The sequence below is a fragment of the Pseudorca crassidens genome, chromosome 3 (assembly GCF_039906515.1).
Source record: "Pseudorca crassidens isolate mPseCra1 chromosome 3, mPseCra1.hap1, whole genome shotgun sequence".
Taxonomy (NCBI): Eukaryota; Metazoa; Chordata; class Mammalia; order Artiodactyla; family Delphinidae; genus Pseudorca; species Pseudorca crassidens.
Window position 1 is genome coordinate 142,994,471 of NC_090298.1, and position 15,966 is coordinate 143,010,436.

Below are 15,966 nucleotides of genomic sequence, written 5' to 3' on the forward strand. Positions count from 1 at the left end.
GTAACCAAACTTACTTTTGATTTGTGTTTTCATTCCACCAGGAAGTAGAAATGAAAACTTGATCAGTAAGGTCCACACCCTCATCTCCGGAGCTGTATCTATGCTGAGGAAAGGAATCATGCTTGGTGCAAAACATCACGGGAAGGGAAGTCTGGTCCTTAGACATCTCCCACTACCCCAGCTGGCATCCGCTGATAGGTCCACATTCCCAACTGATTCTTAGCAGCAGAAACCTTCAGTGCTCTCCGCATCCTGACCACGAACCTCACAAGGCCTGGCCAACTCTCCCAATTACCTTACGCCACTCTAGGGCTATGGAGATCTTGAAGAAGCTGCCTAAGGTCTACCCTGCCTCCATGCTACTCCCTACACCACACTGGGGTGAGTGGGAGCCCTCTAAAGCTGTTTCAGATCCATTTCCTTAGATAACGTTTTGAAGCCATTTCTATAGTGTTGGGAAACTGAGAACGCAGCGCCCCAGGCCTCCCCCACAAAATGGGACTCAATTTCCCTCTGTCATTGATCCTTGCCACTTCTGCGGTATATCACCTCTATTCCTCCCGTGGATCACACGTGGTCTGTGAGGTGTGATGGACACAGTGCGGAGCCCCTTCTCAGAGACACACTGACATCGTGGTTCTCTTGCTTCCCCTCGGATCCCTCCTTCCCAAGCTGGAGAATCCTTCTCCTCTGGGAACATGAAAACGTTTGGCCATTCACAAACTATTTATTGTCTATGACAGGGGTCAGCAAACTTTTTCTCTCAAGGGCCAGATAATAAACGTTTTTAGCTCCTTGGGCCACGTGGTCTCTGTCATGGCTGCTCAACTCTGCCATCTCAGCATGAAAACAGCCACAGAAAACATATATTGAATGAGTGTGTCTGTGTACCAACAAAACTTGACTTACAAAGTCAGGTGGCAGCAGGATGTGACACACAGATGTGGATGAGAATGGCTGACCCCAGTCTATATAAAGGCAGCCCCAGTCATTGAGCATTTGGGCTTTGAGAGATTAAAAGACAAGCTCTCAGCTTACCCTTCCCCCTCCCCGTGCCCTCAAGTCCATTCTCTACGTCTGCGTCTTTAGCTGGGACAAAGTGAGAGAGTGGCATGGAAATATATACGCTACCAAACGTAAAATAGATAGCTAGCGGGAAGCAGCCGCATAGCACAGGGAGATCAGCTCGGTGCTTTGTGACCACCTGGAGGGGTGGGATAGGGAGGGTGGGAGGGAGGGAGACGCAAGAGGGAAGAGAGATGGGAACATATGTATATGTATAACTGATTCACTTTGTTATGAAGCAGAAACTGACACACCATTGTAAAGCAATTATACTCCAACAAAGATGTTAAAAAAAAATTTCTCATGAGCCAAAAAACCTAAATATGGACATTTTAGTTCTCCCACGCTGAGCTGTAATCGTGCTTCCCTTCAGCAGGTAGCACGAAAGGCCCCAGTGTAGAAGGGCTCCACGGCCCTGGAAGGCGTTGGGACACAAAGTGGGAGGGAACATTTGGGGTTGTCACCATGACTGGGGGGAGGGGCATTGTTAGCTTTTAGTGATCAGAGGCCAGGGCGACTGAACTTCTGACAAAGTGTATAAGACAGTCCCTCATAACAAAAACTTGACCCTCCCCTCATGCCAATAGGGCCCCAGTGGGAAATACCGTCCTAGCTGCTGTCTTCACGGGGGAAGGCTCAGAAGATAACAGGCAACAACAGTGGAAACACAGTGGTCACACAGCAAAGCACGATTCCATGGTAGAATAAGCCTTAGGTGGTTTAGCTGTGCCCTCCCACCGCAAGGCCCTTGGGCAGCTCGGCAGTGACCTGAGATTTTCCTCTTCTTGAGTCCCAGTCACCCGTGAGTGCTTCAAGTCCCCAGGGCTTCCAAAGCATTTTCTCAGGATGATGGAGATTATCCCCCCTGACCCTCCAACCGACTCTGCCAAGCACAGCCCGGGCCCAGCTGCCCTTTGCTCTGTGATCCTCTGTCACCCCTCTCAGCTGAGGGCACTTTTTCCCAAGATGGTGCGGGAAGTTCATGTCAAAATCCATTAGCTGTGTAAGCAGCAGTGAGAAAAAAAATCTCCTCTAGTTCCAAGTGATATTTTGCTGGGGATTCATTCCAACTATAGCATGATTTCTTAATACAATTCTACTGTGCTTCCCACCCTATGAAGTTGTCCAATGGGACCAGGGAGGCAGGATGAAACCCAGAGAGCTCACCAGGCCCATCCCCTGCATTTGGGTGGGATGTTTGCCTGATAAGACAGAAACACTCCCATCACCATCATCACACACAGACATCAACATGGCCTGAGACTTTCTTGTGTGTGATGGTCCCACAGGTAAGTCATTGGGATGGGGCCTTCCCCAAGACCGTCTCTGGGTCAGGGTCTGTGCTGAGCCCAGGTACACGTCGGGGATAATAGCCCTCATCCTGAATTGCTCCCTGGCTGATGGGAGAGGCCAACAGATAAACAGTTACTCCTAGTGTGACAAATGGCATGGAAGCAAGAAAATTCTGTGGTGGCCAGAGGCAGGAGAATTGGCCCAGCCTGGGGAGAGTCTAAAAGCTTTCTAGAAAAGCAACTTTTTATTGTTGTTCAAACCAAAATAATATTGGCTCATGGTGAGAAAATCAAATAGTGGAAAAGGTTTTATAATAAAAAGCCACCATCAAAAGGAAGTAATGCTTGAGTTGAATTTTGAATATTAAATAAAGTTGGCTGGGAAAAGATTAGTGAAGGGAGGAGAGGGTCTTCTAGGAAGAGGGTACAGTGTGGACAAAGACATGGAGGCAAGAAAGAGGACGGTGAGTCAGGTTGATGCGTTGTTGTTGTTGGACCAGATTATGTGAAGAAGAGAATGGTGGTGAGGCTGGAGGGGACAGGGAGAAGATGACACAGTTCTCCCAAGCTGTCTAAAGAGTGCAGACTACATCTCCTGGACGATGGAGAACCATGGGAAGGTTTAAGGCAGTGTTTCTCAATTGGGGATGATTTTGTGCCCTACCCCCCTTCCCAGGGACATTTGACAATATCTGGAGACATTTGGGACTGTCAAAACTGGGAGGTGGGAGAGTGCAGTCCTGCTGGCATCTAACAGAGGCCAGGAATGTTGCTAAACTTCTCACAAGGTAAAGGACAACACCCCACAATGAAGAATTTTCAATTCTAAAATGTTAATAGTGCTGAGGTTGAGAAAGCTGATGTAGGGCAGTGAGTCACCCAATAAGATCAATTGCTCTCAGTGGTAATTCCAAATCCAACCAAAAACACATCAGGTCCCATGGAGGAGGGCGGTCTTGCCAAACCTGTCAGAATTGGCATTCATCTCCATCACTGCCCAGTCCATGGAACAGTGCCAAGAGGGAGTGTCTCATAGACCTTGTTTAAAGCTTAGCTCTGATTGGTCACAATGGTCACCCTGTGCAGGATATTTACCACCTCAAGAGCACAGAATCCCGTGTTTAGGCGAAGGTGAGAACATCTTTCCCATAGAGCACTCCTGGACAGTATGGTTCTGAAGATAGAAACACCTGGACACATTGATTTCCCCTTTTGCTTTAGAAACCAAGAGTCTCAACATCCAACTGGGAATTTGAGTTTAATAACTGAAGGGTCCTATGACTTGTACATCTGTATATTCATTTTCTCCTTACCCTGGAACTCTCACTCTGGTTCAGAATGGGGTCACCATAATTTATATCTTACCTGCTGGTGATGTTTTAAAATGAACTTTATCAAGGTGTGGTTTACCCAAAATAAAATGCACCCATTTGCAGTGCACAGATAGATGAGTTTTGACAAATTTATATACCCGTATAGCCATCACCATAATCAAGACATAGCGCGTCTCCATCACACCAGAAAGTCCCCTTGTTCCCTTTGCAGTAAATCTCCCTCCCTCCCCAGACCCAGGCAAGCCTGGTCTGCTTTGTGTCCCTAGAGATGATTCTGCCTTATAGAGTCATCCAGTGTGTGCTCTGCTGTGTCTGACTTCTTTCAGCTCAATATTCCTGACGTGCATCCACGCCGTTGTGTGTATCCGTAGTTTGTTCCTTTTTATTTCTGAGTGGTATTTCTCTGCACGGATGTACCATGGCTTGTTTATCCAATCACCTGTCGATGGATATCCGGCTTATTTGTATTTTTTGTTGTTGTTATAAGTAAAGCTGCTATGAATATTTATGTGTTGCTTAAAATATTTCAATAGTTTTCCATTACACCTAGAATCAAATCTCAATGCCCTTGTATGCCCTGCAAAGTCCCCTCTGTGATCTAGATTAATTCTGCCCTCCTGTCCGATCTCATTTCCTCCATTCTTCTTACTCCATCCTCCTTACTCACTGCTTTCCATCCACAGTCTTCATCTGGCTCCTCAACTATGTCAAAATTGCCAAAGAGATACCAGTACCCTCACCATAATCCTGCTGGCTCCAAACCAGCTGAGTGCAACTGGCTGACTGTCTGGGATGTGCATTAACCTTCTGGAATCATTAAATCAAACTGATACTTGAATCCTAATCTCTAGTGAAGCATTTTAGTTATTTTATTTTATTTTAAATTTTGAACAGGTATTTGAACATCTTTATTGGAGTATAATTGCTTTACAATGGTGTGTTAGTTTCTGCTTAATAACAAAGTGAATCAGTTATACATATACATATGTTCCCATATCTCTTCCCTCTTGCGTCTCCCTCCCTCCCACCCTCCCTATCCCACCCCTCTAGGTGGTCACAGAGTCCCGAGCTGATCTCCCTGTGCTATGCAGCTGCTTCCCACTAGCTATCTATTTTACGTTTGGTAGCGTATATATGTCCATGCCACTCTCTCACTTCGTCCCAGCTTACCCTTCCCCCTCCCCGTGTCCTCAAGTCCATTCTCTACATCAAGTCCATTCTCTACGTCTTCGTCTTTATTCCTGTCCTGCCCCTAAGCACTTCAGCTTGACTTTTCCTCTGGGCCTGCCATTCCAGGAGAGCTCAGAGAACCCACCCTGATCCTTTCTGATTGAAATCCCCCAAAGGCCGAGAGGTGGGGTTTTTCTAAGGATTTGCTCAGTCATGTGACAAGTCATTTTTTTAACCCCATAGTGATTGCCCCTAGCATTAACAGTAGGTGGAAAAATTAAGTTTTCAGGTTTTGCTTAGATTACAGACTTAATAAACTTTCCTTGAACAGCAATGGTGCCTCAGTACGGAATTTCACATGTTATCAAATTTAATCCTCAAAATAACCCTGTGATATGGGGTTGTCTTCCTTTCTGGAGGGAAAACAGAGTATCTGCAAGATATAGTGCGCTGGACCAGCAATTTTTATATGACAGTCTGCCTTTGTTTTTCATTTTGAAATTTTTATCTTAGCAAATTCCAAATGTCCCTTCTGGTCTCCAATAAATGACACTAGATTCTTTGGATCAACCATCTAACTGAAAACAATGGAAATTACCACGTGATGTCTAAAAACCACACCACCTTGGAAGCATTGAAGACTCAAGGCAATGAGGTTGTCCTTTCTTGCAGGCTAATTGTAATGAGATAGTAGGGGAATTTAAACGTACCAAAGTCACTTATTCTTTGAGAGAACTTATAATTTCCATTTGGGATCCTATAAAGGGGTGTTGAAGGACAAGGGAGTCAGAAACCAAGGACCAAACTGGGAATACTTAGAGGACATTCTCCTTACATTGAAATGAGTCCCGAAAGTGTTCAGATAAGAGAAACCAAATATAAACTCGCACTCTTCCACCAAGGTGAAATTCAGAGACTCTGAGTTTGGCACTTAACAAAGCATGAGGGAAGGAAATGAGAGGAGGAAATAATCCTGAGAAATTGTGTCTGTAGACCAGCTTTCTTACAGATGTGCATTCTGGGAAGGCATAGGCTAGGTGGACTCAGGAACCTTAAGCTGTGAACTTGGCATGAGATGATCCTGACTGGTAGGGCCTCAGGCACTTTTGGAAAAAGCAAAGGGATGTCTCCTGGGTCACTGGGAACCCTCAAAAAATAATTGTTCAAAAGCAATGAACAGGGCTTCCCTGGTGGCGCAGTGGTTGAGAGTCTGCCTGCCGATGCAGGGGACACGGGTTCGTGCCCTGGTCCGGGAAGATCCCACATGTCGCGGAGCAGCTGGGCCTGTGAGCCATGGCCGTTGAGCCTGCGCGTCTGGAGCCTGTGCTCCGCAACGGGAGAGGCCACAACAGCAAGAGGCCTGCGTACAGCAAAAAAAAAAAAAAAAAAAAAAAAAAAAAAGCAATGAACAACATGCCATCAAAGATAACCAGGCATAGAAAGAAACAAGATCTATAAATGAGAAGCAAGAGACAGTGGAAATGAACCTGCACAGACTTTAAATTTTAAAACAATTATGTTTACCAATTTTAAAGAAATAAAAGATAAACTTAAAAATAACTGCAGGGGGCAATAAAAAATGATGTAGCAGATGTGAAAGCAAACATAAATATAACTTCTACAAGTTAAAAAAATACAGTAATGAGAAATTAATACTCATGGGGCATTTTGGCAACTAATTGGACACAGCAGAAGAGAGAATTAGAGCATAAATTATGTGGGATGCATCATGGAAAAGAAGAATGAATAATACATAGGAGAGGGTAATAAATAAGGAAAAATACATTGAGAAGGTCATGCCTGTGTTCAGAAGTACAGAAGAAGAGAGAGACAAAAGTTCAGAGGCAATGCATGAAGAAAGAATGGGTAAGAAATTTCCAAAACTGATTTAAAAAATCACCTATGCATAGATATGAGAGGCCTAGAAAATTCTAAGCAAAATATATTTAAAAAAAAATCTATATCTAGACATTGTCGTGAACTTTCCAAAAAGCAGAGTCAAAGAGAAAGATCTTGGGCTTCTCTGGTGGCACAGTGGTTGGGAGTCCGCCTGCCGATGCGGGGGACGCGGGTTCGTGCCCTGGTCCGGGAGGATCCCACATGCTGCGGAGAGGCTGGGCCCGTGAGCCATGGCCGCTGGGCCTGCGCGTCCGGAGCCTGTGCTCCGCAACGGGGGAGGCCGCAGCAGTGAGAGGCCCGCGTACTGGAAAAAAAAAAAAAAGAGAGAGAGAAAGATCTTAAAGGCAGCAGAGAAAAAAGACAAATGATTTTTAAAGGAACAATGGATATAGCTGACTTCTCAATAGCCAAATGGAAACCCCAAACCCTGTGGAATCTTACTTTAAATGTGCTAAAAAAAAAAAAAGCAAACACTGCCTATCTAGAATTGTAGGCTCAGTAAAAATAAAATATTTTTTAAAGAAAGAGAGAGAGAGTGAGAAAATTGGTCTCCAGCAGAACCTCATTGAAGGAAATACTAAAGGACTCAACTCACTACTTCAGGAACAAACTGACCCCAGATGGAAGATCTGAGATACAAGAAGGACTAAAAGAACAAGGAAAGTATTAAATGTATGGGCAAATGGAAATTAACAATTATATGAAGTAGTTGTAATAATGTCTAAGGGTTTTAACATTTAAAAGCTGGAATTAAAATATCAAACTACAGGACATCCCTGCTGGCGCAGTGGTTAAGAATCCACCTGCCAATGCAGGAGACATGGGTTCGAGCCCTAGTTCAGGAAGATCCCATGCCATGGAGCAGCTAAGCCTGCACGCCACAACTACTGAGCCTGCGCTCCAGAGCCCGTGAGCCACAACAACTGGGCACCTAGAGTCCATGCTCCGCAACAAGAAAAGCCACCACAATGAGAAGCCCATGCACCGCAACGAGGAGTAACCCCTGCTCACCACAACTAGAGAAAGCCCATGAACAGCAACGAAGACCCAATGCAGCCAAAAATAAAAATAAATAAATAAATAAAATTTAAAAAAATATCAAAATACAATAGCATTTCCCTTAGGAGATGGGTAAATGCAGTTAACACTAAGATTTTTATATATTCTGGGGAAAGAGTAAAGGTTTTGATTAATTTCTACTTTGATAAGTTAATTATATATGATGTAATTTTTCAGGTAAACACCAAAGATTAAAAACAGAGTGTATTACTTCCAGACTTGCAAAGTGATCCAAAAATAAATACAAAAAGGAAGACATAAAGAGAACAGGAGGGAAGTAGAAATCCTAAAGTAAGATGTTATAAAACATCCAAGGAGCTGTATTTGGACTCTAAGAGGAATTAATTGTAAGAGGCATCATTATTTTATGTACTTTTAATAAAGAAAAAATATCATCCATCAAAACTGCCACAATGTTTTCCTTAATACTTAGAATTTTATTTTGTACTATTGAAAGAGCTTTTTCAGATTTCTTTTTAACTTTGATCACTCTTGTGCATGCAGGAGAAGGAGATCATAAGTTAAATAAATAGGTAAAGCTGTTTCTAAAGCTTCCTCACATTCAGGATCTATTTTTTCTAAAACTTTTTCTTTTTCTTTTTGACTCAGAGTTGAAGATGTCTGTGTTTTTCCACACAACATCAAACTCTGTGCCATTAAGAGCTGAGGTGATGTATCATTTCACAAAAGAGGGCTCTACTGTTGTCTCCGGGATTTTCTTCCAAGCTTCTGACACCCACTCTAAAGATGTGAACACGCTTGCTCAGGCAATGACAACTATATCACAACTGCTACTTGGCCAACAGTGAATGCATACCAACTTCAGAGATGTCAAGGTGGAAAAATGTGCATCTAAAAAAACCAATGAAATATATATCATTAATTATAATAAATGTAAACTAACTAAATACTTGAGTCAAAAGACTAAGGTTGTTAATTTAAACACATCTATCAAAAAACCCCACAAAATCTATGAACATAATATTCACAAGTGATACATACAGTCACTTCCCATTATTCATGGTATGAACAATGAACTAGTGAAGGCTGAACCATTGTTCCTGAAGGAAATATAGTCTCACATAAGTTAGAGACTTAAATCCTAAAAGCTCATCCTGGAAGATTCTATTTTCTTTTCCAAAAGAGAAAATAAGTTTCAGAAATGATTTCCCTGAGGCCACCACACAAATAGGTGCCAGGGATGAGATTCAAACCGTGTCCGACTGGCGCCAGAGCCAGAGGTTCTTGCTCCGCACTCTACTGCCTCCCTACCATCTCCATCCTCTGGTCAACGCTGCGTGAGGCTGGAACAAGAAGGCAGAGAGCACTGCCGTGTCCAACCTCATCTGGGAACATGCACATCAAGTGATTCAAAATTTTTACTGCTCTACACACGTCCATTAACGACCATGAAAGTGTCGTGAATATTGATAATTGTCTGAACTGTATTTCCAAAAGCTGTTGGTGCCAGCCCTGGAGTTTGTCATCAGTCAAAGCACAGGGGCAGGGGAAGTAGCAAAAAATAAATGGGGGAGGGTAAAGGAGGCAATGGGGAGCTTTTGCCATCATGTGAGTCTTCAGCTCACCAGCTTAAGTGGGTTAAATAAGCTCCTGTTGACTGCAACTGAGTCTTCATAACAGAATATTCTTTATCAGATTTGGCCCCAACCATCAGAGCTTCGAAGTGAATATTTTTATCACCATTGTAAAGATGGGAAAATTGGTCACCCAGCTGGTAATTGGTGGAGCCAGGATTCAAATTGCGTTTTGACTTCAAATTATGTGTAGAGGTCCAAACTACTTTCCAGGTTTTTTATTTTTTAACTTTTTTCAGGGTTTAGTGGGAGACAAAAAAAAAAACCCTTAAATTCAAGAAAAGTGATTGGAACTCCCTTCCCTGGGCATGAGTATGCAATACTGAAGAAAGAGTAAAGTTTGATTTAGCAGCAGGACAGGTGGACATCCTGGACATCCCTTTCAGTACTACACTCCCTTTCTTTTAGAGTCTACTGCACTAGAGGGCAGGGCATGTGTTTATGTTGATAATTACTGCCTTTTCAGCGTCAGTTGAAGTGCATAGGACATAGGTCTTCAGTGAACATTTGTGAATGGATGGATGGATGGATGGATTTGAACAAGACATTCTAGAGGAGACAGTATTTGAAGTATAAATTGATATTTGGAAAGGAGTGAGAGTGGGGAAGGGCATGCCAGAGAAGAGAAGAAACAGCTGTGTAAGGGCCTAGAAGTGTTTCTGAAAACAGCAGGGAGACCTTTGCATAGGGTGCAGTGGGGGTGGGGGTCTACATTATGGAAGAACTTTGAATATCACACTCAGAGTTTGGCTCTGATGCTGTAGCAGAAGCTATCAGAGGCCTGTAAGCAGGGCAGGATGGACACTCTATACACTGGGAAAGATGAATTAGAAGGGGAAGAGGACAGAGTAAGAGAAACCAGTGAGAAAGTCATTGCAATATTCAGATGACAATTTTCTCTAAGGGAAGAGATCTAGAACTTGCTGACCAATTGCGTGGTGTGGGGTAGTGAGAGGCAGGTGTCTACCAGGGCTCTGGCTTGGGTAGATGGCGTTGAGGTCATTAACTGAGACAGGGAACTCAGGACTGAGAGCAATTCTTTTGAAGCCAACAACTAACAAATGTTGAGTTCTGATTACATGCTGGACATTTTTCATACATTATCTCATTTAATTATCATGAGAATGTACTGTCATTTATTATCATTTTATAGGTAATAATAACTTTTTTAATGGAGGAATTTAAAAAAATATTAATTACTTTTTAATTATACAGATAATCCATGAATATACTCTTCTTATAAAACATAATTTCATATTAGATAGAAGACTACTTTCATTCCCTGATCTTCAGAGAAAATGGACCTTAAAAGTTTGGTGTACATCCTTCCAGACCCTTTTCTATGTAGTTGCTATATGTACCCACGTAAAAGACTTTTGTGTGCACTTTCATATGGTATATATGTATTTACCTATTCAAGCAATATTTACTGAATATTTAAAATATACAAGGCATTAGCAAACTTTCTGTGAAGGGCCAGATAGTAAATATTTCAGACTTCGCTCACCACATTTGATGTCCAGGACATATCCTTGTTTTTCATACAATGCTTTAAATATGTAAAAACCACTTTTAGGTCGGGGGTGGGACCAGGTTTAGCCTGTGGGTCTTATCTTGTTGGCCCTGTTCTAGGAGATGGTGAAGTACAAGCCAACGAAATAAACAGAAATCCCTTTTGCTCAACACTGTATGAAACATTTTCATCTACTTTCCTGTGGTTCTCTCTCATTCTTTTTCAGGGCTGCATGGCATTTCTCCACATGGATTGTAATTAATTTTCAAGACTAGCTTTCTGATGCCCCCTAATATCAGCTGCTTGAGACCAGGAACCATAATAAAGTCATCTTGGTGTTTCAGATGCTTAGCACAGGGCTTGACACAGAGTGATTGTCCTAAGAATATGGCCTTGCTTGTTCTACCCCATACAGGAAGGTGCCCTGAGAATTTTCAGTGCCTACAGAAATGCCTCAAAGTGCTTTAGGTTTAGACTAAACCATTGGGTTTATTCTTCACAGGAAACTCGGTGAAATGGGGCTTTATCCGCAGATGAGAGGATGCAGTCTCTGAGAGGCAAAGCCATATTCTCACAAGAAGTAGATGGCAAGCACAGAAATGGGTGACTACGGGTCTGTCCTGGTGAAACACTATCTTTCTGTGTGTGGTCCACATGCGTCCTGCATCTCATGCCCCCCAAAATGTCCTACATCTCATGCCATGAAACTACATAAGGCCCTTCAGAAGCATAGGTGGAGCCTCTGGGACTTTCTGAACAAGTGGTCATAACTGCCTTGCTAACTAGCCAGGGGACCATTGAACATTCCTTCCCACATTCTGAGTGACAAACAAACTGACCAAAGAAATTCAGAGAATCAGAGATAAGTCAGCCCTGTGGCCTATCTAGGCCAGGATATGGTCTTCATGCAATTTCCCCAGAAATCAGGGGGCCACTGACATGGTAGTTTATCATTCTTCATTTTATGAACATTTTCATTCATTTGTTTATTAATCCAAACAATACCTCATCTCTTTTCATTTCTACCTTGTATGTGTGTGTTTTAAAATATGTTAGTACAGTGGTACAAGTGTACAATGTGTGAGGTAAAAAACACACTAAAGGAAATGCTCATTTTTTGTTCTGTTTTTTTTGTTTTGTTTTTTTTGTGGTACGCAGGCCTCTCAGTGTTGTGGCCTCTCCCGTTGCGGAGCACAGGCTCCGGACGCACGGCTCACGGGCCCAGCCGCTTCGCGGCATGTGGGATCTTCCCGGACCGGGGCACGAACCCGTGTCCCCTGCATCGGCAGGCAGACTCTCAACCACTGCGCCACCAGGGAAGCCCTGTTTTGGTTTTTTAAACTAATAGTGCTATGTGATCAAAAATACTCAGATAGAACTGGGGGAATACAGGAGACTCCAGGAATCTGGTCACTCTTCCTAGAACCTCCACAGACCTATGTACATTTCTCCATTATAGCATTTATTATGTCTTACAATGACCTGTACAGTATCATGATGAAGAAATCTACGTACTATCTGAGTGACCATGGTTCCCAGCCTCTTGGGTCCCAGTTGTGGGAGTTCCACAACCTAATACATGAAAAGCCCTTAGAAGAGTACCTATAAGACTCCAGAACATACATTATCCCCATCGACCATGCCAGGCTGAGACTGCTGTCTCGCCAGGGCTAGCACAGTGCTCTGTACCTAGTAGACAGGCACATAAAAGCATGCTGGTAAAATCTCACAGCTAGAGTGGGCTTAGGTTTTCCCCGCCAACAAATACCAAAGACCTCATCAGCAAGTGGAAGCGAGCCACATTCAAGAGACATTCCCCCATTTAAGCCCAGAGAGGCATATAGTGCAGGAAACCCATTTCATCCCGTCTCAGGTGTTAATTACAAGCTTCTAGCAACCCAAAGCTTTGAAGCAACACTGAGGTGAAGAAATGATACTATTTTTAGCAATATTTTGGCAGCTATGTTAATAGACAATAATTTCCTTCCCAGCTACCAGCTGATGGCCACTTGCCACCAAACAGATTGGCCTTCAGTTCTGCAAGGATTGGGGACAGCAGAGATGAGGAAATTGTTCTTTTTTTTGGTGAAAATAGGGTCACTGGCTTTATAATGATCTCAGCCATGGCTTCTGCTCATTGCTCTGTGGAAGTCAGACCTCCTTTTCCATTTTAACCTGCAAAAAATTCATTCGAGGAGCACTAAATGGTGAGACCGCCTAAGAACCAGCTGGGCCCCATGGCCTTTCAGGTTCTTACTGTCAAACAAAATAACTGGACTGGAAACCCAACCCTTGGAGATGTTAGTACCAAGAAGAGCACAAATAGCTTGGCCAGTTATTCTGTCTCTAATTATTACTTACGGGGCTTGTGTTGTACTCATGTCCTGCTAATCACAGGCTCCCAGATGGACACAGGGAGCCTTTTCACATTCATAAATAGAGATACTCATAATTTAATCACCAGTTCCTGGGTTCAGGGAGCCCCAGTTGCCACGACTCATTGGTGCGAGGCCAACATGACACCCCCAGCAGAGGGGCGTTTGTGGTGGGGTGAGCCAGGCCTGGACTTGGACCCCTTCCAGAGTGCCCTCAACCCACCTCTACTCTATGGAGTTAGCAGTTACTCTTCAATGTTTAAATACAGTCATTTTATCAATGAGAAGGAGAAGGGAGCTAGGAGAAGGGAGGGAGGGAGGGAGGGAGGGAGGGTTCTTCTACTCAGTTTCTACTGAGGCAGAAATAGTTTACCAAGATATAATTTCCAAAGAACAAAAAAGCAGTGCCCACGATGATTTATAACCAATGATAGATTTTAATATTTGCCAGTGGCATTTCTGCAACAAGATGATTTTTCTGACCTATACAAGTAAAATACATTCTCAAAGCATGTATTTCAATCTCTTCTCCTTTCCTGAGCTCACTGCCTCCTGGTGACCTCCTGGCTCAGAAACTCCCACTGGGAGCATCGCTTTTGCAGGCAGCCCTGTCCGGGCACTATGTGATCTCATGCATGTGCTCCCTGACAAATATAAGGGCAGGGAGCTCTGCTCTTCTGTAGCCCTATGGCAATTCCTGTGGGTTTTCCAATCTTGGTTAGCTGTATTTCCAGCTAAATAATTCCCTCTCTATTTGTAAATCATTAGGCTTTGCATTTTGTACTCATTCTCTTATTCAGTTCATTGATGACGGAGAAGCCATTTTATTCTCCACTTTACAGAAAAGGAAACTAAGGTGCACATTTTTTTATCTGCATCCGGGACATAGACTTTAGGGGAGTAGGACCCTGGCTGATCTTTTGTGCCTTTCTCTGCATCTGTCACAGGACCTGGCACAGACGTTCAATATGTGATTTATGATTTATCCATTTATTGATCACCAGAATGGAACCCAAAGCAAATCACCTCTCCAGTGGGGTGCATTAGGTCATGGAGCTCTGAACCCCAGATGAGTTTGACTCTGCCGAGGGCCACCCCAGCCTGCAGGACTGGTGCTCTTACATGGCACTGGTCAGAGAGGTACGTAGATGAAGGTCAGCTGGGGCAGAGCCATGTCTCTGAGCCGGGCTGCACAGCTCTGTGGGGTCCGGGGCGTAGGGTCTTGCTGGGGTCCAGCCTCCCTCTAGAGTAGGTCTTAGTGCCCTCTACTGTAGTTTTCTTTTATTCTCTCTGTTCCCTCCAGAAAACAATGGGTAACTTAGTGAACTGTCATAGAGTAGAAGTCAATGAGAGGAAGAAAAGAAGGAGGGAAGGATGGAAGGAAGGAAGGAAGGAAGGGAGGGAGGGAGGGAGGGAGGGAGGAGACAGGTAGGTGGTTGTATGAGTTATGAGATAGTTCACATATCCAACTCCAACAATTTGTTTTAAAAAAGTATAGTCATGGGGCTTCCCTGGTGGCGCAGTGGTTGAGAGTCCGCCTGCCGATGCAGGGGACACGGGTTCGTGCCCCGGTCCGGGAAGATCCCACATGCCGCGGAGCGGCTGGGCCCGTGAGCCATGGCTGCTGAGCCTGCGCGTCCGGAGCCTGTGCTCTGTAACGGGAGAGGCCACAACAGTGAGAGGACCGCGTACCACGAAAAAAATAAAATAAAATTATATATATATATATATAGTCATTATTTGATGGGAATGAAGAACAAGAATCCTGGAGCAAATGAGCATACGCAACCTTCAGGAGAAGAGAACTAAGAGAGCTAAAACCATGCTGGGGAAGGAAAGGCAGGCTAACAAGGACCAACCTGGGGACCCCACCCCAAAGCCACAATCAGTCCTCAGCTCCAGAATGCGCCCTGTGTTGAGCGACATGCCCATTTTTCACATTGTTGCTTTATACTCTTCCTATATTGGGGGCTGATTAACTCCAGTAAAAAGCAGTGCCAGCCGCTGAAAACTTGAAACAAAGTGTCTTTACAAAAGATTTGTGTTCCTCCTCCCTTTCATTTATTTGAAACAATTTTACCCTCCTTAGTCCCCTATGGTTCCTGCATAAATTACTCTGCAAGACCAGCCTGCCGTGAGCATGCTTGCCTGACTGCCTCTGCTCGCCTCCAAATCTGTCAGTTAAGCTTTAAGCATCTTGAAAACGTATTGTCTGGAATGAAACAACCAATTATGCTTTCAGATTTTGTGGCATAATATCGCAGAAACCAGCAATTACAGAATCAGAGTGGCATCAAATGGGGGTAGAAAGGAGTTAGCATGGATTATTCTTTAAATAACAGTTACATGAACTCATAATAAATAGGTATTAAGTGTTAAATGCATGATAAGTAATTCTTGACAATGCAATTATCCAAACACAAGAGGGGAAAGTGGCAAAATGGCATCGTCAAACTCTTTTGTGCACTGCATGCTCAGTTAGACTGAGATGTGAAGGGAATTTGTCTCTGTTCCAACCAGCGGTGGAGGCAAGAGTACAGATGTGGGCACTAAGGGGCATTTGGCTGGGTCCTAAGAGATGACAAGTTTTCAAAAGAGCAAAGCCCTTTTCCACTAGGGCAGGATATGGCTGACCAGAGAATTCTGTGGCAATGAGCTCTGCTT